At 34.1% G+C, this 14,119-nt stretch overlaps 1 protein-coding gene across 34 annotated transcripts in view; it reads left to right on the top strand.

Annotated features, from left to right (window-relative positions):
• Nucleotides 1-14,119, top strand: part of ncam1a (neural cell adhesion molecule 1a) — a 411,497-nt gene that overhangs the window by 302,958 nt on the left and 94,420 nt on the right. The window lies entirely within an intron of this gene.

Here is a 14,119-nt window from a genome sequence, read left to right as displayed (position 1 = left end):
CTTTTACCCTCAAAACCCTGTAGATACACACACCTACACACACATCTGATAAAGAAATTGGCATCCCTAGTCTGCAGTGACTGTCATGTTATTCAGTCTTTTATAAGCATCACTGCAAACTATTTTCGTGGATAATTTGAAACTGTAATCAGAAATGGTGAAGATTCTATTTAGGTCTTTTCACTTTTTCCTTCTAAGCACTTCTAAGACCTTCTTTTTCTTCACAAATTCCCCTTGGGAAAATGTTCCTCCAGGGACTGAGGAAGAATATAAATAGAGGGTGTTTCAGGGGTTGAAACATGCCAGGTACTTCTTTAGAGAATGAGCCAACCCTCAGTGTTCTCCCATAGACTCAGACAGGGGAATGTAGCGGCACTAAAAGAGACACTAACAAATGTAACCAACTCCAGATTCAGACAGCGCACGCTTCTGTTAACATAAATATACTAACCCTCACTGGATAAACTCACATGCCACATGTCAGACATGATTACAATAACTTTGACTCAATGTGAAACTCATTGTATTTCTGTAAGATGCCGCATTAAACAGAACTTTTAATGATAAATCTATAGGATGTACCTGTATTGTATCCACTAGGAGTTGATTAAATTGGGGGGATTGGGTTATATAGCAGACTGTGAGCAGAGCTTAAAGATGGCCATATGGTGTTTTGTAATGTTTTGCTTTTTCTTTAGTGTGTGTTTGTGCTTATGGATCACAGATGGGACTTAATATATTGTGTATGCATCCAATTAAAATGTATAAAAGTAATTGCATATGCTACTGGCAATGGGTGAAATCCAGCATTCTATAGACATGTATATAATGCCTACAATCGAACATCAAAGTATGAAATGATTGTTACTATACATTGGCATTCTATACATAAGCATTCTATAGTAGTATTACAACTATGTAACTGGCTTGCCCCTGCCATTTTTCCCACCACTGATGTTGGCGGTGGTGCTTGGGTCATTGTTTGATGAGGTTGATCGAAGCACTTAAGTGTTGAACATTATTGTAAGACAGCATATTGTCGGTACAAGGTTTCCCTACCATTATCACAGACAATATTGCCATAATTCTTCACATGACCTCTGTAGAATTCAAAATGTCATTCTAATCTTGCCTGCTGCAACAAGTAGCTCATTCCAGTTGTGTTCTGCTTGTTTACTTTCCAAGTGTTATTCTAGTCTTACCTACTGTTACAAAATAGTTCAATGCCAGTTCTGCTGTGTGTTTTTTCCCATAAGAGCATCTTATTTTAAAGCTTCCGCTTTAAAATACGTAATGATCAATAAAGGCTTTTGTTGTGCTCTTCAGATGCCTAATTTGATACTTGTCATTCTATATAATGTCTAGGAAAAGTATGCAAAATCTTTAAAAAACAAAATGATATTTCATACTTTGCCTAAAACCATCAGACATTTTATACATATCCAAGGCATTCGAGGCAGTCCTAGGCATTCTATCCTGGGATTTTACACACTGCCGGTAACATATATACATAGAAAGTATACACTCTAAAACTGCCTGTGTTTTAACCGAAATTTGTGTAAAATATATAACAACCAAAGCGTTGGTTAAAATGTAGATAACGCTATAGGTTAAGAACAAATTCTTCATGTTCTCCTAATTCTACCTAAATCTATTACTACCTTATTATCTGATAATAAGCAGCAAATTAGGAGTTTATTTTTCAAAGCAAAAATCATAGTTTTTTATTAATACCGAGAATTGTTCCTTAAAAGAATGTGTCACTAAAATAAGATGAAAAAAAATGAAACCCAGCATTTGTCATGCGTTTTAAATGCATATAAAGAGTCCAGATGAACTTACTTAAAAATTACATGTTGCATTTTGAAACATTAACACAATGCCACCAAAATGCCCCTTTTCAGTGAATATCAGCTGTTACCATCAGGAAAAAGACTGAGAATGCCAATGTGTAAAACTAATAGACTGAAGCTTTCGTTTGTTCCTATACCTCCATAAAACTGTTGAACTCTACCAATAACACTGCTCCTGAAGTACGCTAGCACTTGACTGGGTTCTGTGTTTTATATATTTATATTTATATACGGTCTTATTCTGTAAACAATGTATGTTCTTAACTGTTTGTTCTTAATTGTTTTGTTTTATTTATTTTTACTGTCTGTTTAGACAATGTTGTAGCACCTTTTATGCCCAAGACAAATTTCCTCTCGGGGACAAATAAAGTTAAACCTAAACCTAAAAGTCATCACACAAAACATAGAACAAAGCTTAAATAAATTAAAGTGTTGTCATGTGATGATGTGTTGTAATGTTGCTATTTATTTTTTTAAATGGTTACAATTAATAAATAAATATTCAAAATAAATCTTAGACCTGCAAAATGTTTTGCTCAAGACATGCTTACAAAATTTATCCACTTGTCTATTGACATTGTAGGTCATACCAGGGATTTTATTTAACTTTACACATGGCTAAATTAAATTCAGTTTATCTTTGAGTGCCTAATCATGTTATACTCAATTCAGTAATTTACAGGATGACCATTGGATTCACTTTTTACTACACCAGAAATAGGTAGCAACTAGGTTCAACAACAACTTTAATTTTATCCAGCTATTGCTTGCCATTATCTAAAAGCCTGTGTACTGCAGGGAAATACATGTGACTACACTGTAGGTTACAAACACTTTTTTAGAAATACACACTGAACAACCATTCATAATTAGACCAGGAACTTGCGCTAAGAAGAAAGCAAATAGGTTAATTTTAATTTCATGTTGACTTTAACTGTAGACTCTCAGTATGAGCACATGATTCCATGCTTGGCACAAAAATGTTAGACTCCTTTTTTTTTCTTGCTTTATTCAGCTGTCAGAGACAGAATTCATTTCATGATTAAGAATGATTCAGATGCATATGGATTGTGTGGGAAGGTCTGTTTATCTGATCTGCTGAGATGAAAGGCCACAGTTATGGGATTGCCCACACATCACTTCATGTTCTTAATCCTCAGGAGTCTAGATAAAAAGCATGATGCTTCTGTAAATGTGTGACAATCAAAGACAAGAAAGTGACTGCATCAAGTTTTGCAGTATAATTATCAGTCTAAATTAGCGAGTTAGTACTTAGAACAACATATTGTGTTTAATATAGTGAATAGATTGTTGTTTTTTAAGTGCTGACATGTATTGCGTGTGTGTTATTTAAAGTTCACTTGCTACAACGCTACACGCATGAATAGTCAAAGGCATTTCTTGTTCAAAATACCCATCATGCTGAGATGTTAATATAAGCATTGTTAGTTATGTGTTTAGTGAATGCAAATAAGTGGTGAGGAGAAAAAAGTGAATGTGTGATGTGTCAGAAAAGATATTTATATGACTGGAAATGTGACCTACCTCTGTCTATTATGTGTTTATTCTTAATCAAAGACAAATATTAAGAGGAAAAGAAAACCACTCACTGATCGCAGCGGGACGACTTTAGTGGCTTTAATAAACCCTTTACAATCAAGGTTAAATCTAAAAGGAAACTTTGCAGCTAATTTTAATTACTAGCTTGATTTTTAGATATTAAATGGATACAGTGTGCATGCAGGATTATGCAAGATGTTCAACAGAAAGTATTGAAAAGACCTCATGCTGCTGCTTTAATTAAATTTGTAGAAAGTGTAATACATATTTTTTCAGGATTATAAAATAATAATTCATAAAAAATAGAACCCTTTCAATAATAATAATAATAATAATAATAATAATAATAATAATAAATTAGTATAATTAATTACATTTTTATATCTTGTTGTTGTTGTTGTTGTTGTTGTTGTTGTTGTTATTGTTATTATTGTTATTATTATTCATTAATAATTGATGATGATGTGTATTATTATTATTATTATTATTATTATTATTATTATTATTATTATTATTAATAATAATAATAAATTATCATTATTATTATTATTATATTATTAGTATTGTTATTAGTATTATCATCATCATCATCATCATCATCATCGCTATTATTTTTATTATTATTATTATATTAATACTATTATTATTATTATTATTATTGTTTTATTATTATTAATATTATTATTATTATTATTATTATTATGTTGCTATTTTTCAAATTAATTATAAATATTGTATTCCTATTATTATCATTATCATTATTATTGTTGTTATTATTATTTATTAATTTATTATTATTATTATTATTTTATTATTATTATTAATATTCTGTTTATTTACAAGTATGACTTTCAGAAAATTTCTAGCTACATTTATAATGGTCAGAATACAAAATAATAATAATAATAAAAATAATAATAATAATAATAATAATATAAATTTTATACTATGCAAACAATTTGTTTATTACACTTCAATTTTAATAAATACAACATTGATTTTATTTTTCCTGATCAGTAATTTCAATATTTGTAAAGGCTTCAATCAAATTCATTCATAAAATTGGTTTCATTCAGATGCTTTTCATATTTATGTCATACATAGTAGTATGTATTCAGGCAAACCAAAGTATATGTATGTATTATGTTAATTTAGAAATGCATTGAATATTAATGCGATCAGCCTAGTTCAGCAGTATATTAGATTAAGTATAAAATCATTTGCAAATCTTTACATAATTCATATATGTATATTTAGCATGCACTTTTATAGAAACACACAACTATAGATCAGAAACCGGAAAAAACGGATCATTTTCAAGTGGTCTCCTAAGTTTTTCTTTAAGTGTATATATCATGTGGACCATAATATGAAGAATCAATCATTTTACTGCCACTGATATCTGCAATTCTGATATGGTGTCAGCCCTCGGTTAATATATAGCTTCCTCTTCTCTGATTGTCAGATTGTTCGTACAACAGTATACTGTATGACCTTGACTAAATTCAATTAGCATTCTTTCTTGCAATCTCGCTTGCTCACTGTCTAGACTTTTACTGCTGCAGACCACCTGAGGGCAACTATATTTCTCAACACTTCTTGCATCAGTCCAAGCGAGGCCATCTTTATCAAAAATCCAGACTGATTCTCCTCTGCACTGCGATCCTTCTTGTTGCCACTCCTCCAGTTTCTTGTTAGCGTGAAATGTGAAGTGCAGGACACCGTTTGACTCGCCTTTCTCACAGAGTGTCGGCGACATTTTTTTCTCGTGTTGCCTCTTCTTTGTCAGTTTAGTCATTCAGTTTGATTTTCTCCCAAGACAAAAGGAGAAGGAAAAAAGCCAGGCAAAAGTCCTTGAATGTGAGCTCTGATTTTCTTGCTTGTCTGGTCTTGCAACAGAAATGAATAGAGCTTCCAGCATCTTTTAATAGTTGAGATAAGGGCCTATGACCTGAACATTTTAGAGCCCAATAAAGTCAAATGTCTTCTGTTTTCTTTTTTTTTTTCTTTTTTGTAATTCAGTTTTTTATTTCCGAAAGTGAGAATATACAATTTTTACAATCAGATAACAAAATACTTTTAACAGATATAACCCCCCCCCCCCCCCACCCCATTATACACACATCTGGAAACACAGAATAACTATAGTTTAGACCAAGCTGTTAGATAATTTCCATTAAGTTGTCATCCGTAGCATCAGATGAGGGTTAAGTGTCCAAGATTTCTTTGACGTTGCATATGTAGATTTTCCATGCCGTAAGAATGTCCACTTTGGCATGGTTGATCCGTGCTGATGACAGTTCCAGATACAGTATTTCCAATAATGAATGTAACCAGTGCTTAACTGAGAGATCATGAGGAGGTTTCCACCTTTGTACCAACATTTTCTTTGTAGCAGTTGAAGTTCTGTTTTCTTTTAAAGAAGTATCCCTAAATCACCGTAAAGGACACAGTAGACAACCCACTGGATCATGTAATTCGCCAGTTAGGCTAAGTTCACACTGTGAAGCTAACTACTCAAATCTGATTTTTTCCCAGATGGATTTTTTTGCATGGCTGTTCACACTGTTCTCATTTGCAGTGTGAACAGATCCTTTTCCTAAACTGACCCGCATGTGCACACGTGTATACTGTATAAGTAAGCACGTTGTCAGATCAAAGATTACTACTCTTTTCACAGACAACAAAGGTGCATTTCATGGGTTGTTCTGCTACTACTAATGTGTATTTCGGCATTTAAGACATAAAATAAGTCTCTTGTGTTAGAAAACACTGATGATTTGTGATTTATGACAATGGTGGTGCGTGGCGCTCTGGCCACCAGTGTTGTGAACTCTTTGAGGGTTAATGAGCAGCCGCAGACTGAACTATAGGCGGAGTTGGTTTATCTCCATTTGCGGAGTTAATTAATTTTACTTCATTATAAACAGCAGACACGTGCAGAAGGGGGGTTTGGGTGCTAGAGCACCTGACTTTTTTTCTCTCAGAGAGAAAGTTCCCCTCCTTTGCACAAGGATCCCCTATCCGCAACACCCACGATGCTCTTCAGCTTCGCGATCAACACGTGCCTCAATAGTTAATCAGATTAGTTAATAAGCACCAGTTTTGCCTTCAATTGTTTTTTTTTTTTTCAACATTCTGTGGTACAATAATCGCCATTCTACTATGCTGCTGAGTAGATGATGTTTACATCACAGAATGATGACGCATGTCGCTCGAAGATTATGTAAAGTCACATAAAAATCTGACATAAACGTTCACAATGCGGTCGCATTGCAAAACATCAGATCTGTGTCTGATTTAAGACTACATATGAAAGTGGCACATATCTGACCTGAAAAGATCAGATTCCATGCAGTTTAGACTGTTCACACTGTCATCACCTGAGTCACTTGAGGGGGGAAAAATCTGATTCGGGCCACATTTGCCTGCAGTGTGAACATAGCCTTAGAAAACTTTATAGTGCTTTATAACACCACAATTCTGAACAAAAATCTGTTTTATATCTAGCATGTTTTCAGTTGTGTAGTAACCAAAACTTGTCATAATGTGCAATATTTAATGCATGCAAGAATCGCTGGTCTCACTCTCTCAATGGGTTTCTCCTAAAGCGACTGCTTAGTGGTTGGTCGGCAGGTGCATTAATTACACTCATTACTAAGCCATACTTATTTCAGATCAAATATTCAAAGTAGCATGGTAAACAATATAAGGCACGAGTCACAGGTTGTCATTGTTCAAAAATGAACCAATGTGATGTGAATACAAAACCAACTTCACCCAAGTAAAGCAAGCTAGATGGAATAGCACTATTTACTGATGTTTTGATGTTAAACAAAAAAATATATATATAAATACATTATCGATGCTGTAAAAGCACCTTACGAAATTGAGAACAGTAACATCAATTTTTCATTGGCAGATTTCATTGGCTAGCTCATATGAATTTGTAAAAATTTCATTCATACAATTTAATACAATTTGCTCATCCACCAATAACCGTTGGGTTAAGGGGTGAGGTTTGGTGCTATGTCATTTTCCATTTTTCAATTTCCATTTCATACCACTGAACTTGTATGAATTTGTTCCAATTAGCTATAACAAAATGACAAAATGTAAAATATGTACAATTCCTCCTGAGACCAGGCAAAAATATCTGTATGTTTAATTTAAATTTGGCAGAAATGTCATTAGCAGTTTACAGAATAAAACAGAAATGGCATTTTACTCAAACACTAAAAACTATAAATGGTAAATTCACAGAGAATTAGAATTTTCACGTGGTCTCTTAAAAGTTTTTCTTACTTTGTCTCTTCATTGTCAGCTCAGTCATTTAAAATGATTTTTCATTTAATAATAAAGAGAAATGTAACGTCTGCCAAGCAAAACACCTTGAATGTGAGCTCTGATTTTCTTAGTTGTCTAGTCTTTCAGCTGAAATGAATGGAGCTTCCAGTGTTCTCTAATAGTTGAGATTAGGGCCCAAGATTTTAAAATTCAGAGCCAAGTAAAGGCCCAATTGTAAGTTTAAGCACTGGTATTGTGTTTTCTAAAAACGAGCATAAACATTTCTGAAAACATGCTATTATTTCTTTGTTAATAATAAAATAAATCTCTAAATTACCAATGCTATCTCACAGCAATTTGTAACTTTTTGATTTAGTGGCTAATTCATATTTGTAAAATATCTTTTATACAATTTAGTACGATTTGCTCAATTCCAAATGACGTTTGGCTTAAGGGTTGCTATGCCTTTTCATTTCCTTATGACTGGAAACGAATGACTAGACGAATTAGCCACTAAACTGTCAAAATATAAAATATGCATGCTTCCTTGTGAGATCAGGCTGAAATTTCTGTATTTTTATTTTAAATTTGAAATGTCATTAGTAGTTTACAGCATAAAACAAAAAATAACATTTTACTCTATTTACTCTATAAACTATTACCGATAAATTCACATGGCCTCTTGAAAGTTTTTCTTACTATGTCTCTTCATAGTCAGCTCAGTCATTACATGGTTTTCTTATATTAAAGCGAAACAAAACATCTTCCAAGCAATAGACCTTGAACGTGCTGTCTGCTCTTTAAGCATAAATGAATGGAGTTTCCAGTGTTCTTTATTAGGTGTGATAAGGCCACATGATTGCATTTCAGAGCTAAACGTAACCCCAAACATCTTCTGTTTTCTACTAAGGTTGACATCCAGCGAAAAGCCACAGACTGATTTGCTGGAAGCGTTCAAGGTTAACATTCAAAGCAATCGTGAAGGTTTATATGCAACCAGCCCTACAGTACGTACACACATAAAACAGGAAAGACGCTCTATATGCGGCTTACTGTCAATTACTATGCAACAGTAGGGGAGTCTCTCAACAGCCCTGCATACTAACAGCCCTCTGAAACGTGAGGCACAAGCAGGATGGAATTTATGGTCGAGACCCTGGTTGTTACTTAAAGCACTCAATCCCTCAGATCGTGACTAAGCCACCACACCTTAAATCAAGTTTGTGAATTGATTGGATTTCAGCACCGCGTGCACTCCATTCCGCTCCGCAGTCAAATTTCTCACTGACCATTGAACAGGCACTTTATAAATGAAGTGCCACTGCAGGTTTCAGAAACATCTTATTTTCCGGCTGTCTGTGGTGCTGATGAAAGGTGCACGTTAATGTGCGTGTATTTGCGGTGGCTTCGCTTAAAGAAAAATGAGAATCATACACTGAGCTGTTTGCGTTGAGTTATTCGATGCTCGAAACAGCATCGCAGCATGTACATCCAATAAACAGCGCATGTAAAACAAAGTATGGTCTGCTAAGCATGAAAAAAAAAATGAAGAGCGCATCCAGAATCTCTAAGGGTTATTTTAGTCATTCCTCTGCATCCGATACTGGTTATGAATGTCAATAACGCTTACTGTTAATAATTGAGTGGTTGACAGCTGCACCTTTCTCCCTAAATGTCCTGTGGATAATGAATGGGATTGGATACCTGTGTGATTATCGTGGCTGGTTGATGGTTAGAGTTTGTTAGCCGAGAAATATGGTGTCAGCTGGCATGACTAATAAATCGATTTAAACGTGTCATGGAAAAGGCTGCACTCTCTGATTAACATGGGTCACATTATGCTAGTCAGATGCGCTCAAGTCAATTAGTGCTCTTGTAAATTACATGAGTGTCATTAAGCGGTGGATTTCCATTTGATTTCTTCTTTTGAAGGGAAGGAAGTCTTGTGTGTTTGCAGAGAGTAACCGCATAATCTGATCGAGGAAGTTTTAATCTTTTTTTAAAAGGCCTTGATTAATTAAATAAGTTCAAACGTAATTTAAACATGAGTTAAAAAGTAGTTTTGCATTCTAATGTGCTCCCTTTTCATTGTTTGTTTGGTATTTTGTTATGTTATCTGTGCTTGATTGATGTGTAATGGTCTTCTGTTTTTCTATAATTGCTCATCATCATATTTACACAGACATCGATTTTTGATTAGCTTAATCCGACTAAAGTCATAATCGAACTAAACAGAAATCGAAATAGGACATGTGGAGTATGCTGATTTTAGTCACATTATTGAATACTGTACAGACATATAAACACAGCAATCAACTTACTTTCGTGTAGGGTTTATGCCACATTTTGCAACAGGATAGTATACATACACTGCTGTTTGACACTATTTTCTGCACCTACTGAGTCAGTGAAGCAGTTCATACTCGCTTCCAATATCTCGTTTATCACGGGATGGCATGCATAAAATGTTTATAAAAGAAAGTGAAAGTCCAAAACTGCAGTTAAAGTTGACAAATTAAAAATGAAACACCCAAAATTACATACAAATCTTGGGGAAATGTGGATAGCTTGGTGACACAATGAGGTAAATCGAATTATGTGCTAAAACATTTAAAATAGGATAATGAAAGGAACATTCAAAAAGCAACTCATGTAAACACCTTAATGTCTTATTCAGATTAAGGCAAATCATACGATTACTGATGTCCATGTAAACGTACTCAATGTCAGCTCCAAAACAGTAGACCAATCAGAAGAATTCAGAGGCAGGGCAAGCATTGCAAGCTTATCTTTAAAGTAGCAAGTTGGTATGAGAATTCTTTTATTTGACGGCAACATGGCAACACTGAGGCACTTTTTTTAAAACCATTCTTGCTAACTTGGCTTCCCCACATGAATAAAACACTATAGTAATTTTTAGCTAATATTATAGTGTTTATGATCTTATTCTTTGCGTATGAGCAGGCGCAGCCATTTGAATGTTTTTGGCTTGAGACTTTCGGTCTCAATTACTTCCAATTGATTTTTAGACGTTAAAAACAGCTCGTTCTGCTGCTTGATTTTGCAAACTGATATTTTCTTATTATATTATTCTGCTTGGTTTGTATATTCATAGACACATTTGTTTGTAGAGCAAGTAGTTTGACCATTTTCTACCATTTAATATTCCTAGTCATTTCTCCCATAGGCAACTAAATCAGAATTTGTAAAACAATTACAAAAACAAGCGTACTTCTGCATTTTAAAACAAGGTCAATAGTAAAATGTATTATTCTGTAGAATGTTTGACTCTGTTAGTAAATTCTACAGTGAACTGATAAACTGTAATAAATACTGTGCAATACTGTAGTTTTACTAAAGTAAAGTGTTGTGTATTGTCGGATAACTTAACCTATAATTGTAAATAGCTACAGTTTTGTGTCATTTGTTTATATTACTATGTCTGTTGTATTACTATAACAACAATAGAAATACTACAACAAATTATCACAACCTTTTCCTAGTTTCCAAGTCTTTCCTATTTATCCTATTTCCTTTTTATAAAGTTATTATGAAGCATGCTGGATTGTGTTTTTATTACTATTTGTAAGTGATTTGTCTCTTTATGTTTTTTTTTTTTTTTGGATCATTAAATGTTACTAATCCTAATCTAATTGCCCCTGGTGGAATTAATAAAGTTGTTAAATTTAAACTTGAGCCAACAAGCTTCTAATTGGTTGTGACCGCTTACATGTGAAGAATAAGGTAAACAGTATTACTTCGTATGGGCCGCATTTTTAGATGCAAAGATACTTTCTGAGTAAATATTACATTATCAAACCTAATAATGGGTTTATTGTTAGTAATTTGTATTACTATTATAATTATTATTATTAGAATTATTAGAATTATTATTATTATTTCGAATTTTAATATTATTTCACCATATACATTTTATTTTTATTTTGTTTTATCAAATAAATCCAGCTTTGATAAGTGCAGAGCTTTACAAAAAATATAGAGATTGAGTATTTATGTTTATATTGTTGGCGAGGCAGTGGCGCAGTGGGTAGCAAGTTCGCCTCACAGCAAGAAGGTCGCTGGGTCGCTGGTTTGAACCTCGGCTCAGTTGGCGTTTTTGTGTGGAGTTTGCATGTTCTCCCTGCCTTCGCGTGGGTTTCCTCCAGGTGCTCTGGTTTTCCCCACAGTCCAAAGACATGTGGTACAGGTGAATTGGGTTGGCTAAATTGTCCGTAGTGTATGAGAGTGTGTGTGAATGTGTGTGTGGATGTTTCCCAGAGATGGGTTGCGGCTGGAAGGGCATCCACTGCGTAAAAACTTGCTGGACAAGTTGGCGGTTCATTCCGCTGTGGCAACCCCGGATTAAGAAAGGGACTAAGCCAACAAGAAAATGAATGAATGAATGTTTTATTGTTTGTTTTGGGGCAGGGCTACATTTCATTCGGTGGGTTGTGTCTGTACCTAGCTAAGCATTTACAATGACGCAGCTGTCAAAAATAAAGAAAAATGTGATGCTTTAGGGAAATAAAAATTGTAACATGAGCATAAAAGAAAAGATAAACGAATGTGTGGCATCTTAAGGCCATAGCTGCAACAAACTGCAAGCAAGTACGTCTAGATGGAAATACTCACCTCATTTTCTTAATTTACATTCGTGTGGAGTGTCAAATGAACTTTTAAAAAGTACAAATATGGTTTCTCAATTAGCATGAGGTCATGAAAAGCTGCGTGTTTAAGTATCAAAAGAAAGCTGTTTGCGGTTTTTCATGTCACATCACACTATGTGAAGTATTTCGTATGAGACAGACATGTGTAATCACTGGGTTAATGATGTGAATTTGCCTATTTCGGAAGCTAATCTCAAGAGTCCTTTGAAAACTACTGAAACTAGCAGGAAAGCCTTTGAAATGCAAACAACATAGAGCAGTGGTGAAGCGCATGCCAGTTTTTTCATTGTAACAGCTGGAAAAGGCATTGATTGGTGAATTCAAAGGCACTTCAACCGCAGGATCTCAGCTCTCTATAGTAACCCGAGATGGGCATCCGAGCGAAAGCAGTGCGAGTTAAGGAGAAATGCCGGTGTGCGGGATGAAGACGGGGAGTAAAACTGTTAGCAGATTGTCCCGGCTGTGCTGTTCAAACAGGCTTTAGGAGAAAAGGCTTTAAAGTGGCCCCTGCTGTGTGGTCCACTTCATTATTGATCCCTGCTTCACTGTCTCCCAAAATACCCCCATGAGCCCCAGACTGAGGCACAAATACGAAGAAATGCTGTCCGTCTTCCCTCTGACCTTGTGTGCTAGAATGATGTAAAAGAAAAAAAGTGAAACTGGATAGTTTTTCAGTTATGAGCTGAAGAAAGTCTTTATTTACTTGCTGTCTTGTTTTTAAACCAGTATGAATGACTAGATGTTCAGTCGTTCTTTTTGAGATGTTTATAATGAATCAGTAAATGAAGGATTAAGATTAGGTTCAATGCATTTTTGGTTTACTTTACTTAATATTTTTTATGCGGGGGAAACTTCGTCATTTTTGCACATGAAGCGTTTACAGGACTAAATGTCACAATGCAATGTCAGATTCATTTAAAGACTATGTGATGAAAATAGATTGCATTGTTAAAAAAAAAAAAACTAATCTGTTTATTAACTGTTGTCCATGGTTTGTGGTTTATGAGTGGTCTCTGTAAATGTCCACTCTTGAATTGCACTCAGCTCTTTACTGTTTTTGTACTGTAATTTACAAGACCAATGCATACAATATACAAAATACTAAAATGATTTAAAATGCCAATAAATGACACTTTGTTAATCTTTTAAATATCAAAAATTCCCATAAAGCAATTCAAATGTGTAAGGAAAGGAAAAATAAAAATGATAAGAAATTCAAAGTGTGATAGGAGATGACTCTCATCCTTTCAAGTCGTTTTTGTACTGTTGCCCTTCTGGAAAAAGTTTCAGAAGCATCAAATAGAATCTAAATATATCTATTCTAATATTGCTGCTGGATTGTGTTTTTATTTTTTTATATTGTTTGTAAGTGATTTGTATCTGTATGTCTTTGTTGCTTAATTGCCAAATTAAGGTTTCCCTGGTGGGATTAATAAGGTTGTTAAACCTTAAAGCTTACGTACACAAAAATACTGTTAAGCAGCTGATTCACTGGAATGAAACATAATGTGAGAGAACTGATTAAAAATAAGTTCACAGGCATCCTAAAAATTAAATGATCAAATATGATTTATATGCAAACTTTTTCTTCTTTTTTTTTCTTTTTTGGTGATGGCCAAAATATTTAGTATTTCAAATGTACATACAGCTGAAATCTGCATTATTACCCCCCTGAATTATTAGCCCCTCTGTTAATTTTTCCCCCCAATTACTGTTTAACGAAGAGAATAATTTTTTCAAAACATTTCTAAA

The sequence above is a fragment of the Danio rerio genome, chromosome 21, assembly GCF_052040795.2.
Source record: "Danio rerio strain M-AB ecotype USA chromosome 21, GRCz13ab, whole genome shotgun sequence".
Taxonomy (NCBI): Eukaryota; Metazoa; Chordata; class Actinopteri; order Cypriniformes; family Danionidae; genus Danio; species Danio rerio.
Note: the sequence above shows the minus strand (reverse complement) of the source record. Positions and strands in the feature narration are given on the sequence as shown.